The sequence below is a fragment of the Cryptomeria japonica genome, chromosome 1, assembly GCF_030272615.1.
Source record: "Cryptomeria japonica chromosome 1, Sugi_1.0, whole genome shotgun sequence".
Classification (NCBI taxonomy): domain Eukaryota; kingdom Viridiplantae; phylum Streptophyta; class Pinopsida; order Cupressales; family Cupressaceae; genus Cryptomeria; species Cryptomeria japonica.
The window spans coordinates 24,287,165-24,302,350 of record NC_081405.1 but is presented as its reverse complement, the minus strand read 5'-3'; the positions used below and the strand labels follow the sequence as shown (position 1 = coordinate 24,302,350).

General features: G+C 37.1%; 1 protein-coding gene across 2 annotated transcripts in view; it reads right to left on the bottom strand.

The window, feature by feature from the left end:
- The window catches only part of LOC131038914 (uncharacterized), a 65,926-nt gene that overhangs the window by 36,511 nt on the left and 14,229 nt on the right, over positions 1-15,186 (bottom strand). The gene's annotated exons all lie outside the window — the stretch shown is intronic.

Here is a 15,186-nt window from a genome sequence, read left to right as displayed (position 1 = left end):
GATGACATATTCGATGTTATATGTGTGTGGGGGGATTTAACCTATCCAAGTTTTTGGGACTGTTTGGATGGGAGGCCCTTTTAGGGGATGACAATTGAAAAAATGGGGAAAACTTTTATTAAAGAAAATTTGAATATTTAGAAGGCATCCACCATATTCATTATGTAACCATATTATGAAAATTTAGAGCTGAATTTAGAATTCATGAGTCACCATACAAATTAATGGCATTTCATTGTTTGATTATTTGAGTTTTCATTATCAATATGTGTTGAAGATATAGCTACAATAGAGATCTTCAATGCAGTGTTCCTTATTTATTTTGTCTAGTATTGGCTCCTTAGCTTCCGTTCTTTTCTTGCCTTGTTTGTTGTCGGTGACTCTTCATGTTGCTACAGCTGTCGATGAAGGTGATGAGGCTGTCGGTGCAGATGTAACTGTCCATGCCTTTCCCTCTCCCTTCGTGTGACTCTTCACTGGAAATTCCAATATGTTATATTGATTATTCTTCCTTGTCTCGTGTTCTTCTTCTTCGGCAGTTTCAATATCGGCTTCTCTCTTTCATTAAAATCGTTTGTTTGTGTCTGACAGATCAGAGATATTATGTGTACCTTCTGCATACAGAGTTTTCAGATATATAAAGGTTTTGGATTGTATGTGAGATCTATCATCTGAGTTCATTCTTATGATTGATTTGTAGAGAATCAAACTCATATTATTGTGATTGATAGTAATGTGAGACTATCATCAGTTGTATTCTTTTCTGCGATATAATAAAGTTCATTTTGAGTGGGTTGGGTTTTTCACCCTCAGGTGGAGGGTTTTCCCAGGATAAGGGCTTGTGTATTTGTGTTTCATTCTTTATTCTTTGTTCTCAGATTTTCTATATTCTGGTTAAAGTTTTAACATGGTATCAGAGTGGGTCTAGAAGATCGATCCAGAACCAGAATTTTAAAGTTCTTTATTTCTTTCAGTTGTTTGCCTAAGTCATTCATTATGGTGAACGGATTGAAAGTAGAAGATAGACTAGATGGTTCGTCAAATTTCTCTTCTTGGAAATTTAGAGTTCTGATCACTCTAGAAGAGAATGATCTCCTTGACTATGTCTTGAAAGATGTAGAAGAACCTTCTGCTGATGCAAAGAAAGTTCAATGGAGAAAGAATAAGACTATGGCTAAGAAAATTCTGATTGATTCTGTTAAGGATCATCTGGTGCCTATCATCTCTAAGTTGGATTCAACTAAGGAAATGTTTCAAACTCTAAAAGATCTTTATGAATTCAACAATACCAGCAGAGCTTTAGCCCTTAGGCATCAACTGCTGCATGTGAAAATGTCTAGAGGAGAATCTATTACTTCTTATTTCATGAAGATTTCTAAGTTAAAAGATCAGCTCAATGCAATTGGAGATACTTTTGCTGATAAAGACTTGGTTATGTTAGCTATGAACGGGCTTCCCACCTCCTGGGAATCCTTCATTCAAGGCATTAGTGGAAGAGATGATCTTCCTAAATTTGATAGGTTGAGGGAAGATTGCATTCAAGAAGAATGCAGACAAGAAGCAAGAGGTTATGGTCACAAATCTCATCATGAAGATGATCATGTGCTTGCTGCCCATGCATCTAAGGGGAAATGAAAGAAAGGTAACTTCAAAAGATTCAGAGACAAGAATGATGAGTTAGCCCATGTTGCCAAGAAAAAGTGGAAGGACCTTTCTAGAATTCAGTGTTTTAGGTGTGACAAATTTGGTCACTTTGCCAGAGACTGTGTTTCAAAATCTAAGCCTCAAGCAGTTGCTGCAAATGTTGAGAATCTTTCTCCTCAAAGAGAGTCAAGTGAAAATTCTGAAGGATTCTTATTTATTTCTGCACTTTCTAGTAATGTTCCTACTAACTGTGATACATGGTTGATAGATAGTGGAACATCTCGTCATATCATTGGTTTTCGTGAGCACCTTTCAAACTTGAAAGAAAAAGACTCTCATCTTCAAGTTATCATTGGTGATGATGCTTGCTATTCTGTGAAGGGTGCTGGTTATACTTCTTTTCAGTTGGACTCTGGTATTCCTCTTCATTTAAGTGATGTCCTATTTGTTCTTGGTATTAAGAGGAATCTGATTTCTATTTCTGCATTAGAAGACAAAGGTTATCATGTTGCTTTTGCTGATGGAAAAGTACTTTCATGGAAGAAGAACTCTAGTATTCAATCAGCTCATGTTATTGGTGTTCGTCATGATAGTCTTTACAAGCTTTCAGCTCATCCTATTCAAGTCTTAGCTCATGATTCTTCAAGTTCAAGTGAGCTGTGGCATAAACGATTTGGTCATTTAAATTTCAAAACTTTGTCTTCAATGGAGAAGGTTGTCATTGGTCTTCCTAAGCTGAATCAAAACCATGAAGGTGTTTGCAAGGGGTGTGCTCTAGGTAAGAACATTAAGAGCACCTTTCATAGTAGTGAAAGTAGGGTGAAGAGTGTTTTAGAATTAATTCATTCTGATTTATGTGGACCTATGTCAATTGCTTCTCTTAGTAGTTTTTGGTATTATGTCACCTTTATTGATGATTTTTCTCATAAGTGCCGGATTTACTTTCTTAAGTCTAAAGAGTCTGATGAAGTGTTGTCTATATTTAAAGAGTTCAAAGCTCTAGTTGAAAATCTATCTAGCAAGAAAATAAAAATTCTTAGATCTAATAATGGAGGAGAATACGTTTCTGGTGTTTTTCATAACTTTTGTGTTGATGCTGGGATTGAGAGGGAGTTATGTGTCCCTTATAATCCTCAACAAAACGGTGTGGCTGAAAGGAAGAATAGGACAATTGTTGAAGCAGCAAAGGCTATGATTCATGACCAAAGTCTTCAAACATTTATTTGGGCCGAGGCTTGCAAGACAGCAGCTCACATTCAGAATCGTAGTCCTCATCAGATTCTAAACAACTTGACTCCAGAAGAAGCTTTCATAGGTGTCAAACCAGATGTAAGTTATTTCAGAATCTTTGGATGCCCTGTTTATATTCATGTTCCTAGAGAGAAAAGATCTAAATTAGAACCTTCAGGCACGAAAGGCATCTTTGTTGGTTATAGTGAATCTTCAAAAGCATATAAAATCTACATTCCAGGGACAAACAACAGATTGAGATCAGCAAGGATGTTTCTTTTGATGAAGATGTAGCTTGCATGAAATTCAAAGAATCTAGCATAGAATCTGATAAAGAAGATTTTAAGCATCCTCAAGATTTAGATACAGCTGATCCGAATCCATCTTCAAACATTCAGAGGGAGTTTACAGATTTAGAAGATCCTGTTGATTCAACTGATCCAATTGATCCTGTTGACTCTATAGTTACAAAAAACAGATTGAGATCAGCAAGGATGTTTCTTTTGATGAAGATGTAGCTTGCATGAAATTCAAAGAATCTAGCATAGAATCTGATAAAGAAGATTTTAAGCATCCTCAAGATTTAGATACAGCTGATCCGAATCCATCTTCAAACATTCAGAGGGAGTTTACAGATTTAGAAGATCCTGTTGATTCAACTGATCCAATTGATCCTGTTGACTCTATAGTTACAAAAAACAGATTGAGATCAGCAAGGATGTTTCTTTTGATGAAGATGTAGCTTGCATGAAATTCAAAGAATCTAGCATAGAATCTGATAAAGAAGATTTTAAGCATCCTCAAGATTTAGATACAGCTGATCTGAATCCATCTTCAAACATTCAGAGGGAGTTTACAGATTTAGAAGATCCTGTTGATTCAACTGATCCAATTGATCCTGTTGACTCTATAGTTACATCAACAAGTCCCAGTATTAGTTCAGCTAACAAGAAAAGACCTTTGTGGACTAGACATGTTGAAGAAGCTTTAAATCAGCAAGTGTGGAAAGATGCCATGATAGATGAATATCAATCTATTATGAAAAATAATGTTTGGGACATTGTTCCAAGGCCTAAAAACAAACCAGTGGTTTCTTCTAAGTGTCTGTTCAAAATCAAACATTCAACTGATGGGAGTATAGAAAAGTACAAGGCCAGATTTGTAGCCAGAGGTTTTTCCCCAAAAGAAGGTATAGATTTCAAAGAAAACTTTGCACCTGTAGCACGTTACACTTCTATCAGGACTATCATAGCTGTTGCAGCTGTTAAGGGTTGGAAACTTCATCAAATGGATGTGAAAACAGCCTTCTTGAATGGTAAAATTGAAGAAAATGGCCTTATATGGTCTTAAACAAGCCCCTCGTGCTTGGTATGAAAGGATAGACCACTATCTTTTGAGCTTGGGTTTTCTAAAGAATGACGTTGATCCAAACTTATACTTCAAGGTATGTGATGATAAGGTGCTGAATTTAGTACTGTGTTGATGATTTATTCCTCACCGGTAATGATGATCTCATTGACAAATGTAAGAAGGATTTAGCTTTAGAATTTGAAATGAAGGATCTTGGTTTGTTACATTATTTCCTTGGACTTGAGGTATGGCAAAGACCAAATGAAATCATATTGAGTCAAGGTAAATATGCAGTTGATATTTTGAAAAGATTTGACATGTTAGAGTGTAAAGTCTATGGTGACTCCTATGGAAGTAAATCTGAAGAAATTACATGAGGATGCAGCTATTTTAGATTTAGTTGAGCCTACTATGTATAGACAATTAATTGGCTCTTTAATGTACTTGGTTAACACAAGACCTGATATATATGCAGTTAATACCTTGAGTCAGTTCATGTGTGAACCAAGGCATATTCACCTTGCGGCAGCCAAACATATATTGAGATATGTACGTGGTACAATTGGACTTGGCTTAAAATTTTCTTCGTGTGTAGAGCTGAACTTGCAGGGGTTTTCTGATTCAGACTGGGCAGGTTGTGTGCATGACAGAAAAAGCACTTTAGGTTGTTGTTTTAGTCTAGGTTCCAACTATGATTTCCTAGTGCAGCAGGAAACAATCTTGTATTGCACAAAGTACAGCTAAAGCAGAATATGTTGCAGCTTGTGTGGTTGCAAGAGAAGCTGTGTGGCTTCGGAAATTACTTGCAGGCTTGTTTGGACAGGCCTTTGGAACCTACTGTGATTATGTGTGATAATCAAAGTTGTGTGAAACTTTCAGTTAATCTAGTATTTCATGATAGAAGCAAACATGTGGAAGTTAAATATCGTTACTTAAGAGACATGGTTTAGCAAAAAGTAGTTGAACTCAAGTACATTTCTACAGAGGAGCAGACTGTAGACATTCTCACCAAGCCACTTCCGAGAGTGAAGTTCCGTTACTTCGGAGAAAAGCTTGGTATGATGGAGAATGATGCACTTGCTGAGAGAGAGTCTCAGCTTTAGTGATACATTGTTTGTGTTTAATGAGTCCTCTGTGAGAGAAGTTCGAGGTGAAATCCCTTATTTAATGAGTTCTTCTCTGTGAGAGAAGTTCGAGGTGAAATCCCTTGGTTAATGAGTTCTTCTCTACGAGAGAAGTTCAAGGTGAAATCCCTTGATTAATGAGTTCTTCTCTGCGAGAGAAGTTCGAGGTGAAATCCCTTGATCCACCCTCTGGGAGTAGCTATGGTGGAAGTCATGTGTAAGACTTTATGATTTTTATTTTTTGGTTTTATTCATCCTCTAGGAGTAGCTATGATGAATATTGTTATACTAGGATAACAACTTTATTGAATAAAAACTGTGATGGTTTTTTGGGTTGACATCTTCTGAGTTGCAGGTATGTGTACTTGTCATATGTTGACATAATGAAGATCTCTCTCTTGCCAAGATGGAGTGTTGAAGATATAGCTATGATAGAGATCTTCGATGCAGTGTTTCCTTATTTATTTCGTCTAGTATCAGCCCCTTAGCTTCCGTTCTTTTCTTGCCTTGTTTGTTGTCGGTGACTCTTCATGTTGCTACGGCTATCGGTGAAGGTGATGTGGCTGTCGGTGAAGGTGATGAGGTTGTCGATGAAGATGTCATTGTCCATGCCTTTCCTTCTCCCTTCGTGTGACTCTTCGCTAGAAAGTCCGATATGTTATATTGATTATTCTTCCTTGTCTCATGTTCTTCTTCGGCAATTTCAATATCGGCTTCTCTCTTTCATTAAAAATCGTGTGTTTGTGTCTGACAGATTAGAGAAATTATGTGTTCCTTCTGCAAACAGAGTTTTCAGATATATGAAGGTTTTGGATTGTATGCGATATCATTTGAGTTCATTCTTATGATTGATTTGCAGAGAATCAAACTCATATTATTGTGATTGATAGTAATCTGAGACTATCATCAGTTGTATTCTTTTCTGAGATATAATAAAGTTCATTTTGATTGGGTTGGGTTTTTCACCCTCAGGTGGAGGGTTTTCCCAAGATAAGGGCTTGTGTATTTGTGTTTCATTCTTTATTCTCTGTTCTCAGATTTTCTATATTCTGGTTCAAGTTTTAACAATATGCACATACAACAAAATGACAAAACATAGAAAACTCAACATGTTGCTATGCATTTGCCTCATCTTCGCTGAAATCAAAATCAAAGTTTGAATCCAAGTCACTACCAATATGAGGGACTACATCATCCGAAGGAGTCCCAACCAAATACTCATGGGCCTCCTCATCACTTTACATGGCATCTTTGGGATCAACATCCAGTCTTGTAGTTGAATCTGTCAATATTTAAGAGTCCATCGATCCTAAAGTTTCTCCACTTGTTGAGAGGTAAGCCATTCCTCTTTGTAGTAAAGGAATTAGCAACCTATGAAAGGAGATGAATGTAAAGAATCCTCAACATTGTTGCATTTTTACCATGCCATGTCCACCATCCAATAGGGTTGAGCTAATGTAGCCCTATTTGTTTTTACCTTTGGTTTGCTAAATACTGGACCTCAAAGATTAACAAAGCAAGCCACTATGTTTGAAGTAAAGTTGTAGCCTTAGTGATGTACATCTTTCAAAGGGCCTTCATGAACCCTTCTTTCACCTCTTCATTGTTAAAAGGAGGAACTCTCCCAAGCCTTTAAGCATACAATTTGGGAAGTAGAGCATACATAAGTTGCCATATGAAGTGGGGTGTTCCATTGCCATGGCACGATGGCCCTGAAACGCTCCTCATATAATCCTAAATTTGCATTCCTATTATGCATTGCTTGCTTCTATCATAAACCCCAATCTCTAAGGCCTAGCTGGCCTTCCTTGCGGTGCTCTTTAGCACTTGTTAATCGTGCTTTTGGTTTCTTATTATCTTAATAATTGGGATATTTTTCTTTATATCCTTGTGGTGGCTTTTATTTAATTTAAGTTTTGTTGCCTTTTTGTTTCACCAACCTGAGGTCGACTCCTCCATAACACAACACACTTTCCCTATTTAAGGTGAATCATGGTCTTTGTCATGTATGCTGGGTTTTACACAAATTGCCTGTGTGCACAAAGGTTATTGGTATGAAAATCTACATAGCCAAATCCAGGTGGGACGTCCACCCTACGTTGGTAACTCCTTGACTTAGCATCGCAATTGTTTGTTTAAGCGAATTATGATCTTGGTATTTATCTTCAGGAAGTTTGAGGAATAGAGCGTGGGTAGAATATGAAGAGGAACCTATAGTCATTGCAAGAGAAGGATCCGTTGGATACCTGGAGTAGACTTAGCTTGGCTTTGCCTTTGTCTTTGACAGGGCAAAGCTAGATATTTTGATAGCAACTAGTGTGGATACATGAGCGGTGGGAAGGGAAATCATTTCAGCATATTCGTTGCAGATCCAAACCCAGAGGAATCACAACTATTCTAACCTGTCTGGTTTGGCTTGTGGCGGGGGACTCCAATCATTAATAGGCTTGGTGACTTCCAATGCCAAAGCACCGATCTATATCAATTCAATTCATATCTGCAGGTCATATTGGGAGTGCAATGTAAGTCTTTATAAAATTCAGAAATGTTGAATCCATGAAAGAAGTATAGGCTTCGATAATTGTGTAGAAAACTATCTAAAGGTTTGAGCTGTAAGGATTTCAAGTTCAATCAATTAATACAATCTAGTTATGTGCTGATTGCAACCTGGGTAACACTATAGCATTTTGATGTTCTTATTAATAATTATATCGTCTACTTGAGCATGATTTGATCCTAAACACAAAGAATGATATATTTGCACAAAGTTAGTTTCAGATTTGATTAGGTATCTTACAGTGGTATTAGAGCCTTTTATCCTACCAGCTGAGGGTTGTTGATGAGTGGGAGAGAACAAAGATGCTTGCTAAGAGAAAAGAGAAAGGGCTCACACATGGATGACATTGACAAAGAGGCAAGGGCCTTCTTCAAGTGGTCTGAAGAATTGCATCTCAGTGTTTCTGAGACTCTTAAGGAAGTGGCCCAGTTGTTGAAGGTGCTCAAACAAAATGATGATGGTGAAAAATCAACCAATGACAAGGAAGAAGTAATCTCAACGATGGGAAGCTTGTAGCAGATAAAGAAAGGGCTTCACACAACACTAAATCTTTCGGAGCAAAGTTTTTGACAACTGAGGAAGTTAACAAAGGGAAATCAGATCAAACAAATGGGATGGAATGCCTCCATGCTGAATATCACACTTTGAGTGAAATAGTCAGAAATGACCTGACCTTTGCAGAATACTATAAGTTGAAAACAAAAAGGGATCATAGGAGGAATGGGTATGAAGAGAGGAAAGACATCCAACACCGGCTAGGGAAGATTACACCCTAATTTTGATGGAACCGGTGAATCATCAGCCCGATCATGGTTGCAGAAGCTAGATACCTATTTTTTGTTGAATCCTATGTTTCAGGAAGAGGCACTCAAATTTGCTACATTGCATTTGGAAGGAGTGGCCCACGAATGGTCGTATCACAGAATTGAAACCCAAGGGCATGGTGCAATAACATCTATAGAAGAGTTCAGTCAAAGATTAATTGAAAGGTTTGATAGGACAGACTTTGAGATACATTTTAGAAATTTAGCTTAGTTAAAGCAAGAAGGCAAGGTAGATGACTATGTCTGAATTTCAAAAGCTTTCCGTAATGGTACTAGACGTGACAGATAGGAGGTTAATAGTACTATTCATAGAGGGTTTAGCTGAACCTTTGAGAGGGTTACTAAAAGCCTTGAACCCTACAACTTTCCAAGAGGCCATCACAACATCTTTAAATTTGGATGATTCAGTGCCTCGTGACAGTTTCAGCAGTCGAAAAACAGCCCCACCACTGCAACTAAAAAAACCTTTCCAAAGGAGTTCAACACCTCCCAATATTCCTTTCACAAAATCAAAGCAATTTGATATCAACAAGAATGAATTAAGGAGGAAAAAATTATGTTTTACATGCAAAGAGCTATGGCAACCTGGACACTATTGTTTGGGTAAAGGACAAATACATTACATTGAGGTAATCTCTGACAACGAATCAGTAGGCGAAGAGGTTGTTCTGGGGATGAAGGAAAAAAAGGGAAAGTTCTTGAAGAAGGCTCACTTGCTGCTCTTACTGGAGAACCCCATTTTAGTGCCTTCTGCATTAAGGGGGTTGTAAAAGGACAATGAGTTTTGGTTTTAGTTGATAGTGGGGCCACCTATAATTATGTTAAAGAGGAAGTGGTAAGGAGACTTGGATTACAAACTACCCCCATTGAAGGATTTAACGTGAAAGTGGCCAGTGGAACCACTCTATCATGCACTCAAAAGGTGTGGCCAGTGGAACCACTCTATCATGCACTCAAAAGGTGCCCCAAATGGAGTTAACTATGGAGGATTACAAGCTGAAGGATGACTTTTATATAATAGACATGGATATGGAAGTGGTTCAAGATGTCAGTGGTTGCATTCTATTGATAAGTATTAGACCAACAACTGTAAGATGGAGATCTCCTTCAAACATAAGGCAAAAAAGCTTGTATTGCATGGTCTGACCAGCAAAGGAACTATGGAGGTATCAGCTAAAAGGATAGAGAGAATCTTTCACAAGAAGCAAGTAGCATCGGCAACAGGGTGCCACATCTCCAACACAAACCCTGATAAGGATGGAGGATCCATCAATATGCAGATTCAATAAATCCTAGTATAACATTACAAAGTATTCCAGGATATACCCCCAAGTTTACCCCCTCCCTAATAGGGGATTCCAGCACATCATAGAACTTGAGGAAGGGCAAAACCAATTATGATTACCCCCTATCGACATCCAAAGGTTTATAAGGAAAAGATTGAAAAGGCCATCAAAGAGTTGTTGGCAATGGGGCATATAAGACTGAGTTCTAGCCCATTTGCCTCGTCTGTAGTGTTGGTTAAGAAGGAGGATGGAACCATGAGGATGTGCATCAACTACCAAGCTCTAAATAAGAGGACTGTTAAGAATCGGTACCTGTTAGTTTTTAATTAGGGTGAAGAGCGGATTCCAATTGCCTAAGGCAACATTGGAATCTGCCCTTTAGGGCTGGGCCCTTTCTCACACGCCACCCTCTAGGGTTGGGCCCTTTCACACACGCCATCCTCCAATAGGGTTGGGCCCCTTCTCACACGCCACCCTCCAAATAGGGCACACCCTATACCTCACGTCACTTAATAAGCCTTCATGAAACGTGTTAAGTAAATATTTAATAAATAAAATATAATAATGCTAGCCGACCTAGAGGTCTACCGCCAAGAAGAAGATATATATGTGATGCAAGTCATTCATTCAAATATACAATCAGAAAATATAATATGCTCTGCTCCTAAATGCGATCTGCTCTCCTACACTTGGCGAATCTGCTCCTTGGTGAACTGCAACAAACATTTGGTTATATGCTGCTTCAGCCTGTTGAAGTTATCTTCTGTTGATTGGTGTCTTGGTCATCTACAGCTAGGGCATCACTCTACATCACCTTGGCAACCTGCTGTTTGGACAGCAATCAGAGGTAAGTGTTGTAAACAGAACATTGTGTTTAAATCATAATCAGATCTAAGGATCTTTCTTGCTGGGTTTTTCCTCCTAGGAGGTTTTCCCAGGGTACTTGTGTGTTGTGTGTTCATTCTGTTCATTTCTCTACATTTGCTTAATTCTGGAAATTCCTAACACTAACAGCAATTAATATTATTTTGGAAATTAAGATAAATTTCTATTTTCTGAGTATTGTATCAATCTAAAAGACTAAAATTAACAGTACCATATACCAAGAATTCATGAGCTGATCAATGAGCTGCATGGTGCTAAATATTTTTCTACAATCGACCTACAGTCAAGCTACCATCAAATCAAGGTCCGGAATGAGGATGTACACAAGACAACATATTGGTGTCATTATGGGCATTATGAATTCTTGGCAATGCCTTTTGGATTGACAAATGCTCCCGCAACCTTCCAGTCATGTATGAATCAGGTATTTATCCATCAATTGAGAAAATGTGTTGGTTTTCTTTGATGACATTCTAATTTATAGTAAAACTTGGGGAGACCATTTAAATAAACTTGGATGAGGTGTTGAATATTTTGGAACAACAAGCCTTCTATACTAAGCATCTAGATGTAGGTTTGGGATGAAAGAGATTCTGTATTTGGGTTTTTAAATTAGTGAACAGGGAGTAAGAGTAGATGAGGAAAAGATCAAGTCTATTTTAAAATGGCCAGAACCGAGCAATTTAACACAGTTGAGGGGGGATTCGTAGGGTTGTGCATCTACTAGAGGAGGTTTGTGAGTGGGTTTTCCCAGCTTGCAGCCCCTTTAACAAATCTGACCAAAAAGGGGGCATTTTTATGGACTAAAACAGCCCAACAAGCCTTTGAAAAACTCAAAGAAGTGATGAGTTCATGCCCGGTCTTAGCTATTCCAGATTTCTCCCTACCGTTTGCTTGGAATATGATGCATCCGGTGAGGGAATAGGTGTTGTCTTAACTCAGAATAAACATCCCATAGCATTTGAGAGTAGGAAACTTAAGGAGGTTGAGCTAAATTCTCCATCTATGACAAAGAGATGTTGGCTATAATGCATGCTCTAAATAAGTTCAGCAAATACTTAGTCTGCAACAAGTTTGTGGTCAAGACTAATCATAACAGTCTGAAATACTTTCTCAGCCAAAGGGACTTAAATGATAAGCAACAAAATTGGGTAAGCAAGATCCAAGCTTATGATTTTGATATAGAGTTTGTGAAAGGGAACATCAATGTAGTTGCTAATGCTTTATCCAAGCGACCCCATTTGCACTCCATCACTAACATAACTGTCGTTGATCACTGCTGAATATGTTAAAAATCCATTCACCAATGATTTATTAGAAGGCAAGGTGCAGGATGATAGGTTTAAGACAGTGACTGAATTGATTATTTACAAGGGACGAGTATTCCTTACACCTGAATCTAAGATGAAGGACAATATTTTAAAAGCTTGTCACGATACTCCATTAGCTGGTCATCCGGGTTTCTACAAAACTTACAAACAAGGGAACATTTCTCATGGAAATGATTGAAGGGAGACATCATGAGTCATGTAAGGGAATGCAAGGAATGTCAAAGTAACAAAACATAGAATATGTTTCCATGGACTTCATCACCGGGTTGCCCAAGGTCCAAGATAAAGATTGTTTGTATGTAGTTGTGGATAGACATACAAAATTTGCTCACTTCTTGGCTATATCATCTGATTTTAAGGCTCCTCAAGTGGCTGAACTATTCTTTAAGGAGATTTTCAGATTCCATGGTCTTCCCAGGACAATTGTGAGTGACAAGGATAGTAGGTTCTAATTGGCAAGAATCATTCTGTTGGAATTAACACCTAGCACCAACTATCATCCCCAAATGGATGGCCAAACGGAAATAGTTAATGTTAGAATATTTAATCTTTACTTAGTTTAGGTTTATTTGTATTTAGTTTAGGATATTCCTTTGGAATCCCTACATGTAATTTGTCCTCTAGTACATGTGTGAAGACAAGTCATTTCTTTTATTTTCCTTTATTAAAGAATATTAGATTTCCTCCTTAAGAGGATGTGGACACATGTCATACACATTTTATGAATGGTGGCATTCATAAATTTGGGAGTTACTTTGTAACTCCTCTCCTCATCTCTATTTAAGAGATGTCTCCTCTTTCATTTCTTCTTAATGACATTATTGTAAAGAGCGCTCTCTCTCTCTCTCTCTCTCTCTCTCTCTCTCTCTCTCTCTCTCACATTTTAGGCATTGTCTCATTCATAATAACACAAGGGGTTTTTTCTTTGCTTTTCCCCTTTCAAAAGTTATTGTGCCTCCTTCTTCACATTTGGGTGATTGCTCCAATGTTTCTGCATTTTTCTTGGTAACATTTACTTCATCAATAAACTTACTTGGATTTTGTTTTTCTTTCCTTGCTCTTGTATTTTCTTTCATGGTATCCGAGCAGGTTCTAATCCTTGATTCAAGTTGAGATTGATGAAGGTTACCATTTTGTGGAGCTCACCTTTCTTGGAGACATTTTTTTTAGAGAAGAGAAGAAGGTTGTTCTTTAACGTTTTGTTGTGCAGGTTATGATTTAAGTTTAATTTTTTTTTCAATTGCATGCATGTTTAATCTTCTTAGATTCTAGTTTAAAGTTGTTTTTTTAAGCTTTGAAAGGCTTGCCGTCAATGTCTTGTTTCTAGTTTGAGTGTTTGATTTTGCAAGGCTTGCTGCCAAACCCATTTTGCCTAGCTTGTTTTGAAAGGCTTGCCGCCAAGACATTCCTTATTTTACTTGCAGGTTCTAACATTTCTTGTGTTTGTAGGATCTTGTTTAAAAGAAGTTTCATATTGATCTCTATGTAATAAATATCTCTATTTTTATTATATATTCTCTTGTTTGTCTATTGCAGGTTTTGGTTACCAGAAATTAATATTCTAATAGTATTTTGCATATCGCTTTCAGTTTTTTTGTGTTCACTATTTTTATTGCTTGTCCTCCTGTATCGTATTACTTTCAATTCTTTCTTTCAACAATTCTTTCTTTCAGTTATTGTATAATTACATCTTTGCTTTCCCGACTTCTTCCTTGACTCATTCCAGTAGTTAGTTGCATTTCTCTTTTAAAATCTTGTTTTTACGTCTCTTCGTATTGTTCCCTGTCTCTGCCATTGCATTTTCGTTCTGCATTTTTTTCCTATTCTATATTATCTACCTACCATCTGTCACCTCTGTATAACGTTTCTGCTTGGTCTGTGTGCTTTCCTACCTAACGTTTTTGCTTGTATCAACCAGAAATGGCTCTGCAAGTATCGTTTTTCAAATAACTTAGTTCGCTGCAAGTTTAAAATTTAAAAAAAATTAAAGCTCTTCTTATTTGTATAAGAGCAAAGCAAAGCACTATTTTCATTAAAAAAAATTTCACTTTTAAAAAAAAGTAAAGTATACTTTATTTGATATGAAAGTTTAAAATTTTTACAATAAAGTTAAGTTTATTAAATAAAAGTTGATACAAACAGAAACGTTAGTCAGGAAAGCACAGAGACCAAGTAGAAACGTTATATAGAGGTGACAAATGGTAGGTAGATAATACAGAATAGGAATAAAATGTAGAATGAAAATGCAATGGCAGAGACAGGGAACAATACGAAGAGACGTAAAAGCAAGATTTTAAAAGAGAAATGGAGCTAACTGCAAGAATGAGTCAAGGAAGAAGTCGGGAAAGCAGAGACTTAATTATACAATAACTAAAAGAAAGAATTGAAAGTAATACGATACAGGAGGACAAGCAATAGAAATAGTGAACACAAAAAAAATGAAAGCAATATGCAAAATATTGTTAGAATATTAATTTCTAGTAACCAAAACCTGCAATAGACAAATAAGAGAATATATAATAAAAATAGAGATAGTTATTACACAGAGATCAATATGAAACTTCTTTTAAACAAGATCCTACAAACACAAGAAATGTTAGAACCTGCAAGTAAAATAGAGAATGTCTTGGCGGCAAGCCTTCCAAAACAAGTTAGACAAAATGGGTTTGGCGGCAAGCCTTCCAAAACCAAACACTCAAACTAGAAACAAGACTTTGGCGGCAAGCCTTCCAAAGCTTAAAAAAACAACTTTAAACTAGAGTCTAAGAAGATTAAACCTGCATTGAAAAAAAAAAAACTTAAATCATAACCTGCACAGCAAAATGTTAAAGAACAACCTCTTTCTCTTCTCTAAAAAAAATGTCTCCAAGAAAGGTGAGCTCCACAAAATGGTAACCTTCATCAATCTCAACTTGAAACAAGGATTAGAACCTACTCTGATACCATGAAAGGAAA